Source organism: Callorhinchus milii, unplaced genomic scaffold, assembly GCF_018977255.1.
Source record: "Callorhinchus milii isolate IMCB2004 unplaced genomic scaffold, IMCB_Cmil_1.0 Scaffold18, whole genome shotgun sequence".
Taxonomy (NCBI): domain Eukaryota; kingdom Metazoa; phylum Chordata; class Chondrichthyes; order Chimaeriformes; family Callorhinchidae; genus Callorhinchus; species Callorhinchus milii.
The window spans coordinates 10,172,369-10,186,663 of record NW_024704759.1 but is presented as its reverse complement, the minus strand read 5'-3'; the positions used below and the strand labels follow the sequence as shown (position 1 = coordinate 10,186,663).

The window sequence follows — 14,295 nt, the reverse complement described above, 5'->3', positions numbered from 1 at the left end:
GCAGTAAACAAAAGCAGTCTCCTCATTGTCCCATGAATGAGGACAGAGAACAGGGATTCACTGGAAGCAGAGATTGTTTCCACTTGGCTCACACTCCTGTGCCCAGTTGGCTATTGCATTTCGCCCACAAAATACACAGTTGATCCACTTTACAATATATTCTGTGAAGCTCTTTGAGATAGCTCAACGATGTGAAAAGGAACTGTATCAAATGCAAGGATTATTATTATGGTTTCCTGAGTAACCATTGAGTTCATATGGTCAAGTATTAAAAGCAAACTACTCTTGTTTATATAAATTGGGATCTTCCAAGAATTATTCTGACGTCTAACAGACCCTGGCACTGAGGCCAGAGCATTGGATGCCGGAGGACTCCAGGTCACTGGTGCTGTGACAATTCTATATCTTTTTCATCCAAGACTTATTATCATATAATTCTTCTATATAAGAAATACTCGAAGGGGGTAGAATTAATATGCAAAGCATTCATGCAAGTGGACTCCCCTGATAGATCACAAACACTCAGGAGAGTTGGAAATATTATTATATTTCGTAACGCTCAATACTTTAATATTTCGTAACACTTTAATCTGTTTGGACCAAAGATTTTAATGTGTATTGAAATATTACAATGGGTACAATTGTGAGGATGATGGCTGTTTTAATAATCTTCCTAAAGTTGTAAGATTATCTGTTGCTTTTGGTCGAGATCATAATAACATTTGCATTGCATGAAGTGAACTATAAGGCCAAAATGACTAAAGGATTTCACACATAATTGAGGTCAGGTGTAGTAACAGTTACTCGAAGGCTAATGTAGCAACCATTTTGTGCTCAGCAAGGTTCTGCAAACAGCCATGAAGTGAATAATCAATTTATGTGGAGGACTATTGGCCAGACACTGGGAGAAATTCTCTTCCCACTGGAGCTTTCTTCTTCTGAAATCCCTCTTCCAAAAAAAACTTAGCTTTTACTTGGCTTCAATTACCTTTTCCTTTCTTGTTTCAAATGGTGTGATGGGATCTTTAATATCCAGCTGAACAAATAGACAGGACCTTGGTTAACTTCCACATGTATGCGGATGACACCCAACTCTACCTTTCCTCCTCTACTCTCAACTCCACGACCACCGATGTCCTGACAGCCTGCCTGTCCGACATCGAGTCCTGGACGAGAGACAACTTTCTTCAGCTTAACGTGCGAAAAACCGAGGCCCTCCTGATTGGTTCGCGGCAGCGCCTCCGCACCTCAGGCGCCGACACCATCAGCATCCAAGGCCGCACTCTCCACCTCTCAAAGCCAGTCAGGAACCTCGGCGTTTTGTTCGACCCTGAGCTGTCCTTTCTCCCTCACATCCGCACCACAACTGGCACCGCCTTCCATCACCTCCGGAACATCGCCAGACTACGGCATTACCTCACCCCTCACGCTGCTGAAACCCTGGTTCACGCCTTTGTCACCTCAAGGCTGGACTACGGGAACTCTCTCCTCGCCGGCCTTCCCGCCACCTCCCTCCACAAGCTGCAGGTCATTCAGAACTCTGCAGCTCGTGTACTGTCCCGCACCAGGCTTCGGGACCACATCACTCCCACCCTCACTCGCCTCCACTGGCTCCCCATCCCCCAGAGGATTGATTTCAAGATCCTCATCCTCACCTACAAGGCCATTCACGGCCTCTACTCCCTCCTACCTCTCCAACCTACTATCCCCCTACCTACCTGCCCATACCCTCCGTTCCTCCGGCTCCGGTCTGCTCCACGTCCCCCGCCCCAATCGCCCTACCATCGGTGGTCAGGCCTTCAGCCTCTCAGCCCCGAGGCTCTGGAACTCTATCCCCCAGTGCCTTCGCCTTGCTTCCTCCCTCTCCTCCTTCAAGGCCGGTCTCAAAACCTTTCTCTTTGACCGAGCCTTCAGCTCCCCTCTCGACTCTCTTCCCCCTTCTCGCTCCCTCCCTCCCCTCACCCTGACCATTTCCCCCCTACTCGCTCCCTCCCTTCCCTCCCCTCACCCTGACCATTTCCCCCCGCTCGGGTCATGACCCAACTGTGCAGCGCCTTGGGACGTCCTCCTGACGTGAAAGGCGCTTTATAAATGGAATCTTGTTGTTGTTGTTGTTGGTGAACTGAAGGATGGCCCCTCTGACAATCCAGCATTCCTCCAATTTTGCTTTTGAGTGTCAGCTCAGACCAACAATAGTTTGGTACAATACAAAATAGTGGACAAGAATCTACAACAGCGATGACAAAATTACATTTGTATAGCGCCTTTCATGTTGGGAGGATGTCCCAAGGTGCTAGACAGTCAATATTTCAGACCCGAGCTGCTGGGTCAGGATTGGGGAGGGTGGAGGGCGGGGGGGGAAGGAGGATGATCGAAAGCACGGTTGAAGAGTCAGGTCTTAAGTTGGGTCTTGAAGGAGGCAAGGGAGGGAGTGAGATGAAGGGACTGCGGGATGGAGTTCCAGAGGGTGGGGGCAGAGCGGCAGAGGGTCCACCTACCAATGGTGGGGTGAGCGAGGCGGGGTATGTGAAGCAGGCTGGAGCTGCTGAGCGGAGGGAACTGGCAGGATGGTAGGGGGTTAGGAGGTCGTAGAGATAGGGGGGAGCAACACCATGGAGAGCTTTGAAGGTGAGGACCAGGATCTTGAACTGAATCCTCTGTGTGATGGGAAGCCAGTGGAGTCGGGCGAGTTATGAGGGTGACAGGGTCGCGGAGCCTGGTGTGGGAGAGGACATGGGCTGCAGAGTTCTGGATGATCTGCAGCCTATGGAGGGAGGAGTTGGGGAGGCCGACAAGCAGTGAGTTTGCATAGTCAACCCTTGATGTTATGAATGTGTGTATGAGAGTTTCGGCGGCCTGCAGTGTGAGACAGCGGCAGAGCCGGGCGATGTTGCGGAGGTGGGGGAAGGCAGAGCGGGTCATGGCACGGATGTGGGGTGGAAAGGATAGTTGAGTGGCAATCTAATGTATACGTCCAGCTCTCTATACGTCCGTTTCTCTCAGTTGGGCGACGAAATTTTTGTTATCTTCCAATGGGTTCAGGATTTCCCTTTAAATTATGTTACAAATTAGATCTCATCGACCATGTTTTCAATGCTGGAAAAGTTTTAAAAATTTGTGGAATTAGAGTCTTGACTCCTGATCTCAGCTGGCTGCACGGTATATCAGCTGTCCCTCATCATGTATCTTTCATTATATACTTAACGCTTTCCACAGAGCTGCCAAGACATAGGGGCAGCGAGCAGTAATAACAAGATCGCTACTTGATTATTTTTTACATTTCTCACGTGGGAAAAACAAGTCAACAGGAACGGGAATCAACCCGAAACGTTACTTGAGCTACAGAATTCGTCGCAACTGCCGTTAAAACGAGGGATGGATGGGACGATTCATTCAGTATGTAAATATGCTTTGGACCACAGTAGTGTTTCTGTACCATTTCTGTGACCAGTCATAGGAAGGAATGTGAGCATAGCCCGGGCTGACTCACTCTCATTTTCCCTCTGTCCCTGTGGGGAACAGTCTTGCCTCGTTTTCACAGCCTCCCCCATTGAGTTGGCTGAGATCAGGAAGTCATCACGTGAGGATTCGTGGGGGAAGAGCCTGCATTCCGGCATTCCAATTGGAGACCTTTCTATCCACAAACATCTGGACAATCCAATGCCAAAACCAACCTGATACCCCCTAGAGTCGTCGTGTTTCACAACCTTAACTCTTTTCACTCCTTTCGTGTCAGTGAATCCCTGGCCAAACCTTGAGTTCAGCTCTTAACCTCGAAATATCTTTCAATTAGCATCCTCATCACTGTTCCACTTTATCATGCGTCTAGCATAAATAGACTTAATACTGGCGTGAGTCGTAAGTAACCTGCGGCAATATTTTCCATATTTCTGCATGATATAATGTCAACAGCTGCTAAAGCTGAGGTTGCTTTTCTTGCTACATTCAGTTGCAACAAGTACTTTCTCTGTTCTCTCTCCCATAACATTATTTGTTAGTCATGGAACTGGTTTAAATTTCTGGCTCTTTTTTTTCTGGGTTTGGAAATGAGTGCTTGTGACATTATTAAAGGACTCGGCTTTGAATAGGTATTGGTTTGGATTATGTTTAGGGAGCTTGCTCCTGCTTTGCCTCACCCCTGTAAAGTGATCCGAGATGTTATTCTACCGGAAAGGTGCTACATAAATACAACTTGTTGGTTGCTATTGGTGAAAGCAGCACACTCGGTTGAAGCAGAAACACTCCAACTGCTTGACTCTTGTCTGGATCATTTTGTGTGCAAAACCAGTAACTTACCTCTGGTCTTAACATATTCTCACTCATTCTCAATGTTCTATTTTGTTACTGTAATAATCTAAACACAGATTTAATAGAATAGTGCGAACTGGGCTAGTGCTGTATTATACTTCCCGCCTGCCCGCTCCACAGTACTTTGAATTGGGGCCAAAATAAACCAAGCTCTGATTTCAGTGTTCTGTGCACACAAGCCTTGACATCTGTACAACGCCTTGTCTTTCAATTTAATAACATTAAAAATGTTCTGTTCAGAAATCCCGGGGATGGTCCAAGAGCCTTGAGGGAAAATATCCAGCGTGATCAGCAATGGGTGCAATTAACAACAACAACAACAACTTGCACTCACATAGCGCCCCTCATGCAGTATGGCGTCCCAAATGTGTCCTCAACCGCACTGCTGCTGGAACTATCTGCCATGTGTTATCATGAGAAGCTCCAGGGAGATCACACTCTCTTCGCCCCAACTTATACTGCACATTTAATGGTGATTCACTACCACACTTGGTCCATAAATGCAGCACGAACATTTTATATGCCCATCACTTTTTTGGGGGGCAGATATCGAAGTTGTCTTATTTTACTTAAACGTAAACTTTGTAACTCAATTTCAAGAGCGGTAGTGATGGTACTAACTAAAAATTAATGACGTACTTTTTTTTCCAACTAAAACAAAATTATATGAATAATCTTTGCATTTGATACAGTTTCTGTAACGTGAAATCTTCCCAAAGCACTTCACAAATGAAATAGCTCTGTGAGCTAAAGGGGTGGTCACTTTACACATAACAAGGTCTGACAATAAGCCATGCAGTGAATGGTGAATTTATCTGCAGTATATTTGGTCAGTTTCTGAATAGTGACTGTAGTAGCACAAGGTAAAATATGTGACATGTAACCTGAATTTATTTACCTAAATCTATTACTATTTCAATGCTGAACATCATCTGTATTACTCATAACTATGGCGGGTATTATGATATGTTCCTCCCAGTGAATGTATTTCAAATACCTCATCGCATATTCTGTACGTACTAGAACCATAGAATTGTACAGCACAGGAGGAAGCCATTCGGCCCACCATACCTGTTCCGGCACTTTGAAAGAGCCACCAACTAGTCCCACTCCCCCTCTCTTACCCCATAACCCTGCAAATGTACCCTTTTTAACTACCTATCTAATTCCCTTTTGAAAGCTGTCATCGAATCTGCTTCCACCAGCCTTTCAAATACAACAAATATTTCAATACATTTTACACTTTACAGTATATTCTGTGATGCCCTTTGAGACATCTCAAAGACGTGATAAGGCGCATATCAAATGCAAGGATTCTTATTCTTATTCTTATTACAGCTACAAGATAATTGGAAATCAACAGCAACTGGACTATCAGTTGCTCGCAAGAGAATTCGAAGAGCTTTTTGCTTTGAAACGTTTCTGTCCTGCACCAGAAGAGTTAACAACCTAGTTAAGTGAGGTCCCTTTCTGCCAAAATCGCTAAAAACTGCATCAATCAAGGCAGCACTGTAACAGACTCCTGTTTTGAGGCATTTAACAAATCCCACATTGAACTGCTTTTAGGTCTTCTGCAAGCCTGATCAGGCAGAATTTTTATACGTGGAAAATACTGTACACTTAGTCCATAATAAAAGTTATCTGTGAGACCCATGGGCACATTTCAAGCAAGTTATTTGGAAACTGTAGTGAATTATCATTTTACAATTGCCCCGCACTACCTATGCATTAACATGTTAGATTGTCGTTTATGCTCCAGTGATCAATGCACAGTCAAAATATTTAGTGGTGAGGCAAGGGCATTGCATTATAAATTATATTACATATCGAGGGAGCCTGGTGGTGAACAAACTGTTGGTATTTGAACATTGTGTGCTCTGAAATGCTAGCAGGTACTTTTTAACTTCCTTCCTTGCCCCCTTCCCCATACATTTCACTTCATCAGGAACTTTATAATCTCGGGACCCACTGGAGATAAGGTAGTTTGCTGTAGTAAGTATGGGAAAACTAATGGCAAACCCTTCATTGACGTGGTATCGTACAGAAATCTGGGGCTATGCCCAGGAGGAATATTTTGGAGCAACACAGACACATTTGAACTAAAATACACTGGCACGTTTCCTTACACTCATTTCCTGACCACACTCGGCCTCACTGCTGGTCTTGTTCTCTCTCTCTCTCTCTCTCTCTCTCTCTCCCTCCCCTCCCTTCCCCCCGTCGTTCTCCGTTGTCGAAGTTGTACAACAACTCAATTTTTTAATCAAGATCAGACTTCGCCTACAAAATATGCAGTCACTACACTTTACAGTAGACCCTGCAAAGCGCTTTGAGGTGTCCTCTTGATGTGAAAGGCGCTATATCAAATGTAAGGGTTATTATTATGGTGCTATGTTATGGTTTCCTGGTATTGGTTCTAATTGCCTCTGTGGCCATGGCCTGCTCTTCCTGAGCAGGGCTGTGCGTGATACAGCAACACATAGTTTTCACTCTCCGTGTGTCAGCCTGGCTCAGTTGGTAGCACTCTCACTTTTGAGTCAGGAGGTTGCGGGTTCAAAGCTCCAGGTTGGGACTTAGAACTCATGTAGTCCAAGGTAACACACCAGTACAGTGCTGGAGTGTGCTACATTGTTGGAGGTGCCGACCTTTGCCTGGGAACGTCAAACTGTCCGAGTGGGCGTTACAGATCCCATGGCATTATTTGAAAAGAGAATGGAGTTTCTCCTGGTGTCCTGGTCTACAATCCCCTCGAAGTAAAAATTGATCATTTCACTTCATGGCTGTTTGTGGGCATTACTGTGCGCAAATTGTCTGCCTCGTTCATCTACAAATACCCCGTAACTACACTTTACACCATATTCTGTGGAGCGCTTTGATACGTCCTCTCAAACCGAAAAGGAGCCTTACTAAATAGATGCAAGGATTATCATTATAAATGCTACCTCTTTTCTGTCTCAAGTTTCGTGGTGCCAGACTGCAATACCTTGTGCAGTCAACCAACCCTCTCTGCCTCAAACCGTGATCTACTAAACTGAGAAAATCAGCTTCAATTTCTTGGCAGGTGATATTTTTCCCATATGGAGCAAATTTCGACATGCACACACACCACAAATTCTTTAAAAGCCTCCTTATATCATTGTGAAATGTTAACAGGTTATATGATTGTTCTCAGACCATCTCTGGAACTAGTCAACTCCGAAAACTTGAATGACCTTTTTTTTTTCACATTCTCATTGATAAACCCCCTGTTTGTTTTAAAAGGAGGAATCAGTTCTTCTTATGTTTCTATGCTGTGCAAACAATTACTGATTCATTGCGAAGCATCACCCACACCATATACAGTCAATCGACTTTACAGTATATTCTGCGATGGGCTTTAAGACATCTCAACGACGTGATAAGGCTCTATATCAAATGCAAGGATTATTATTATTGACAGATGCACAAATTATCAGTAATTATTATTATTGACAGATGCAATAAAATTATCAGTTTTATTAAGATGCCCTGGTATTCCTTTTCCAATCCAATTTTACATCAGATCAACTTATCAACAACACGACTAAAAATCGAAATAAGAATGATGTCTTTGCAAAATAAAAAGAGAAACTTCTGCTTCTATTCTGCTTCACTCGTGAATGAACACAACCTCAGACGTGACCTAGGAAATGGGATGCTCTTGTTGTATTCATTCTTCTGTATTTAAAATGCTGCTTTTATCTCGAAGTACACGAACTGCTTAACTCCACACAAGTGCTTTACACCTTGTGTTCATCCTTCTAAGTAGCAGAGAACACCCAAATCAACAAATAATCATCTGCAGCTAGCTGTCAGGTAGCTCTTAAACGTTGACCTCAATTAACCTGCTTGGCATCTAGAGACTAATAGTGTGTCCCAGTTGCAAACAATGAAGCTCGTTCCAAACGTTTCATTTTCTTAACATTTCCATTGTAGGAGGGACACCCAAATCTGACAGCTGGTCATGGAGAATGGACCACAATTCTGAGCCCACTATTGAACCTGTTCCACTGTATTTCTCAGAATACCCAAAATAGAGTAGTTTGGAAACTCTTGGCTCCGCTCTTGAAGCCCATCTACACACGATCAAATATTTGTTGACATCATCATAATAATCCTTGCATTTGATATAGCGCCTTATCAAGTTGTTGAGACGTCTCAAAGTGCTTCACAGAATATACCGTATCCCTTGACATTAATGAGGTATTTAAGAATTTGACAAATCTGGGATGCTCTAAAATGCTATTATTATAATTTGTTTTACCCACAAAATATACAGTCAGTTCACTTTACAGTGTATTCTGTGAAGCGCTTTGAGACGACTAAACAACATGATAAGGCCTATATCAAATGCAAGGATTATTATTATTGTAAATCTAGACTCAGGTGCAATTTATCTCCATATATATTTTGTTACTATTAATGTGTGTCCTTGGAAGAAGCTCTGGCTTCATTGCTCAGATTAATTGAATCTTCTCTCAGAGTATCTAATTGAAAATGACAATGGTTTCACTCCTACACCGATTATTTAGCCACTGCTGCTCCATGTATTGGTTGTGGCAGTAAAATGCTGCAGTTTGACAATAAGCACAAGTAATGGGATTTCCAATCATGGATACACATCATTGAAGTGCAGTAAACACACTTGCACAAGAAGCATCAATTACTAGAAGTGCTACACATGGTAGGATTCACAGCCAAGCTCTGTCCTCTCCCACCCAGAGAAAGACATTTGGGGAGAGACACAGGAAAGGAAATGATAGAGAAAAGGTCTAATATTTCCCCATTGGATTGCTGCATCTGCTACTGACTGACCCCAAAAGAGCATTCAAAGTCGTGGTGATGTCAAATTGTCTTTCAAGTTAACCAGAGCTCAGCATGTGAGGCAACAAAGGCCAGAATAGCAAAACAAAAGGGAAAGAAAGAAATTCTTGACAGAAAGCGTTAACAATAAACTGCGGTGAATTAGCAAAGAATCCTGACCAATTACAACATTTCGCCAGAGTAACAGCTGAATAAATAAATACAAAGATGGAATTGTTTTACATTTTTCTTTGGTGCAAAAATGCTGTTCTGATCCTGGACCTTGTGGACTTTCTCAAGAGTTGAGCGCTCCCTATGTGCGAGATGCTCAGTGTGGTACAGGGTCTGATGTCAGAACGTTGCATATTCTAGCAGGTGGGAGTCTTACCTTTGATGCTAGTTGGTTGTTTGCCAGCAACAGGGTGAGGGGCAGGCTCTGGGGGTTAAGTTACCATGTGTGGAAACGTAATCACGGTGATTATTTTTCACATTTCATGTTTCACCCGCAAAATACACAGTCCAATCAGTTTACGATATATTCTGTGAAGCGCTTTGAGACATCTCAACGACGTGTTAAGGCTCAAATTATTAAAGAATTATTATTATTAATATACTGCAGTATACTGAGTGGTCCGAATGCCAGCTGAATGTGATCTATTCAGTGGCTACCATTGACACAGGAGGGACGTTACCTGGTTTGCACAGTGGAATCAATTCCATTCCTACTGCAAGCACCTAATAGGTGGAGTCCTGTAGCTCAGTGGTTAGAGCACTCGGTTTGCAAGCGAGACACCTGGGTTCAATTCCAGGCACAGGGCGAAACCTTGGGCAAGTTTCCTTACTCCACACGCCTAATAATATTCCCTCCAAAAAACAAAACAATAATAAATTGGTCATTTTCAATCTACGACTGTTTGTGGGACGCTGCTCTGCGCAATTGGCTGTCGCGTTTCGCCCAGAAATATACGGTCAATTCACTTTACAGCATATTGTGTGAAGCGCTTTGAGACGTGGAGAAGACGTGAAAAGCGCTATATCAAATGCAAGGATTATTATTATTATTATTATAGATCACATCAGCTCACATTGGGACAAGCATGCTGCAACCACCCAGGGTTTATGCTTAAGCTTTCCAAAGTTCAGCTTGGCCTTCAGTATCAGGGGGTATTTCAATTGTGGCACTGGTTCTGAAGATGATCTTCACTGGAGAAAGTGTCAGTAATTTATTTTACACCTACAAACCCACAGTCACTATGCTTTACAGAAAAACCCATCAAACGCCTCCATCCATGTTATAAGGCACTATATCAAATGCAAGGATCATCATTACAATATTATTATACAGGAGATGTCACTCATCATTTGGCCCACACAATATACAGTCAATCCACTTTACAGTGTATTCTGTGAAGCGTTTTGAGATGATGTGATAAGGAGCTATATCAAACACAAGCATTATTATTATTATTATTCATTCACATCAATCTTATTCAAATCTCATGGTCTGCTATTCCAGTTCACCCCTGAGATCAGGAGTGGGAGTTTGTACTTCAAATTAAGTCGCTATTAATAATTCATCCCTTTTGGTGTTGACAATCAGAGGCTCTGATGCAAATTTGCATCGGATGCAAATTTTCCAGCTGAGCTGAAAATAAGACTTTGTACTAGAGGCAAAATCAAGCGAAGTAGAGACATTTGGAGTGACTCCCCTTTGCTCAGTGAAACCGAGAGGTACAGACCTCTCAAGGTATTCTGATGCTATCACTGTACTAGCTGACTGTAAACTAACAGCTTCCATCACAAATATATCAGGCTGTCTATCTGCTTCTTGGTTCAACGACTATAATAAAAAGATCAAGAATCTGAACTGTTGCAACCACCAACGCCTCACATCATGTCACTTACACATAACACAAATTCCTCAAAGATTCCACATTCGAAATGTATTCATTCTGAATTAACAACCACGGTGGAAACAAATAGAAATCAGGCTGGCTTACCATGAGCAATACCAAAGCTTCAGCTGCCGGTTATATGAAGATTTAGTTCGCTCTCCAGAAATTGTAAATTGCCTATTGTTTTTGACCCAGTTTGTCACATTGAATTAATTACCTCAGCATTTCCTGACATGACTAGCCTCTGTCTCTTTTCTCCAGGACTGTGCTACACACTCCTTGCTTAAGAACCCGGAGCTCCACAGCGAGAGTTGCTTCTGATGGAGTTTAACACAAACTGTTAACTTTTGAATTCCCAGTGGTAAATTTCTTTACCTGGCAGTGTGCCATCGGTGATGTTTGCTAGGAACATTGCATTCCACTGCAAGATAGCTTGTAGAAACTGCTTCATAAATTAGAAGAATCATGACAAATACGTAATGAGGTTAAAACCCTGACAATTAGCCACATTTTTCTTGATGGACTTTCTGGACGACCGTGTTTTTCACATGCTCTCAAGCTCGATGAACATCTAACACGGGGAGTTCAGGAGGCATTGAGTGCTAGTGCATCGGATTGCTATCTTGCAAAGTAGCTACGGTAATAAATTAAGAGCATAAGAAAAAAATGGAATAAGAAAAGTGCATTTGCTTTCCATCAAACCAACATCCCACTCCTTCCATTGCAAAAAAACATACTTCATAATCGGCTTCACCTCATTCATTACATTTCTTAGGGTACGTTTCCTGGTTCCCTTGATCCCCAGTGGTAAGAAAGTAAAAACTCTAGACATTCAAATTCTCATTTCCACTCTTCAATCTTGGCCTTGATCCCAAAACATTTCTACCCTCCTCCTCTCCCGAGTTCTATTTGTCATCTCAGCGCACACCTATTCTAATATCGTGTCATATCTAAACAGATACTTAACTTGTAGATGATAAATGATAATAATCCTTGCATTTGATGTAGTGCCTTAGCATGTCAAAATGTCGTAACATTTCACAGAGTGTTTCCTTAAAGTGATCTATTTCTGATACTTTGTGCAACCAAATAATACAAGGCAGTCTTCGATGTTTAAGCTTATAAAATGCAATATATTTTAGTGGTCCAAAAATATTTGAATAGTTTAAAAGTCAGGGTTCGCTTACAGATTTCTGAAGCGTCCCCTAAGAATAGTTAACACTGTGACCATGATTACATATGGCTGCCAGCCATCATTCAACGGGATGACTTTCTGGATTAGGTTAATATTAGCTTAGCTGTGTGTTATCATCCAATGGTATTGGCTGCAAAACTGAAAAAGTGCTCCCTTTGCTAACTATGTAAATGGTGGTGTGGTGAGATTGGCATCTCAGGATTCTCCATTGGACCTTTAAGCAATTGGGTAGAGTGGCATGAAGGCTCTGCCACTGTGAAGCTTTCTGGGACATGACCCTTCGTGCAAGGCGTTATATGTATATTTATATGCAACTTGTTGTTGTCGACACATGGGTGCATCACCAGCCCGACCCCCTGTTTCGTATCTGACAAAAACAAACACACGAGAAATGGGATCAAGTAAGGATAAAGAGTTTCGAAAAACTGGAATAATTTTACATCTCTGCAGACTGTGTTTTTTCTGGTGGTTATACAGGTGTGAAATTCGCAGCGTTTCATAACTCGTTCCTCGTGATAATCGCGGGACAAAGTGGGTTCTGAAATACTGCGGATTTCAGCTCAGAGTGTCGTCTTCCAGAGTGGCCTGTAATATGGAACCGCGCACTCTCACCCTCGGCATGCAATAAGGTGGAAAGGCAGCAACTAGTCATACTGTGCATTGAACGAGATGTAATGCAACGAATTACAGAGTTGCTACTTTCGGGGTTAAGTAACCATTCGGCTATTGACAGAGCAAGTGCTGTGCATTGAGCCAAAATCCTTGCACAAGGTTCAGGGTCCAACGGCAGTGTGAACGACGACCCCAATCCTCTGCGGGAAAGAATATCTGAGATAATGAAGCCAGCTACAAATCACTTTGTCATATTAAAATTAGTCCTTGTCACGTAATTTATTAAAACAGTGGGATGTTGGGGATGTTGCTCTCAGGCACAATGATTTACACATCTAACGCACATCATTTATGAAAATGCATGGAGTCATATTCTTAATTCTGTGTGTGCGAATACATAGCTCTCGCATGATTTTTTTAAATTTAAAAGACAATATTTTCTTGGTTCAATTGAAACGAACCAATAATAAATTGGTCACTTCAATCCACGACTGTTTGTGGGACGCTGCTGTGCGCAATTGGCTGCCGCGTTTCGCCCACAAAATATTACAGTCAATTCACTTTACAGTCTATTCTGTGAAGCGCTTTGAGACGTCGCAAAGATGTGGTAAGGCCCGATACCAAATGCAAGGATTATTATTATTATTCTTCACTGAAATGTAGCGTGATGATCCGGGGACAGCCAGACAGCTTCTGTTGTTGTTGGACAAGTCAGATTACTGACTCAAACAGTGCAACCATCCCCTCCCAAAGTTGTATTGTCCCTTCGAACATCATGCAAATGAAATATTCAGATTTCTCACAAGTACTGTATTATGTTTCCATTTTATTTACTCACTTTAAATGATTCTGCAATTAATGTCACGTTATTTATAAGACTGGTGATTTAAACCAGTTGTGGGGAGGTTGAGTTAATCACAGGTCATTAGTTGACTTTTTGCGTAAAGACAGACTTCTCTGAGAACCTGACCTTAGTAGTCGCTTTGGCACATGCAGCCAGCTTTATGAAAACACAATCCACAACAGAATTCCCAAATTTCCTGCTCTGGTAACCTTACTCTTCCTCGCTTATCTCCCAATCATTTCCAATTTTTCCAAGCGACAGATCCAAGACATGTACAATTCAATATTAAAGGACTTCAGGAATCTATTGCTTCTTTTGTTTTGATACATATCTATTTGTAAAATGAAAGCAAATCTCTCCCCTACCAGACTCGACGACATTTACTGAAAAGCATTCTGATTTACATCAACTCGGATTTAAGAGAAATTTGCTCTGTGTGTGTTGGTGGGTTACATAGTTGGTGGATTTATTGGGGTTTGCAGCCAGAATCAAATACGTGCAATATCTTCTCATTAAATTCTCACTGCCTTTTACCATAAAAGTTTGGTCAGAGGAGTCTGACTTGCACAGAAAACCCAAAGGATGCAGTATTGGTAAGCTCCCATATGTTTGTCCAGCTCAGA

General features: G+C 42.5%; 1 protein-coding gene across 4 annotated transcripts in view; it reads right to left on the bottom strand.

Moving 5' to 3' along the window:
• Positions 1-14,295, bottom strand: part of ripor3 (RIPOR family member 3) — a 50,078-nt gene that overhangs the window by 28,865 nt on the left and 6,918 nt on the right. The window contains exon 1 of one of the 4 annotated variants that reach the window (XM_007911884.2): positions 11,127-11,333. The exons of the other annotated variants lie outside the window; for them this stretch is intronic. The gene's annotated coding sequence lies outside the window, so the exon portion shown is untranslated. Of the gene's footprint in view, positions 1-11,126; positions 11,334-14,295 lie in introns of those variants that run through there. 4 annotated transcript variants of the gene reach the window in all.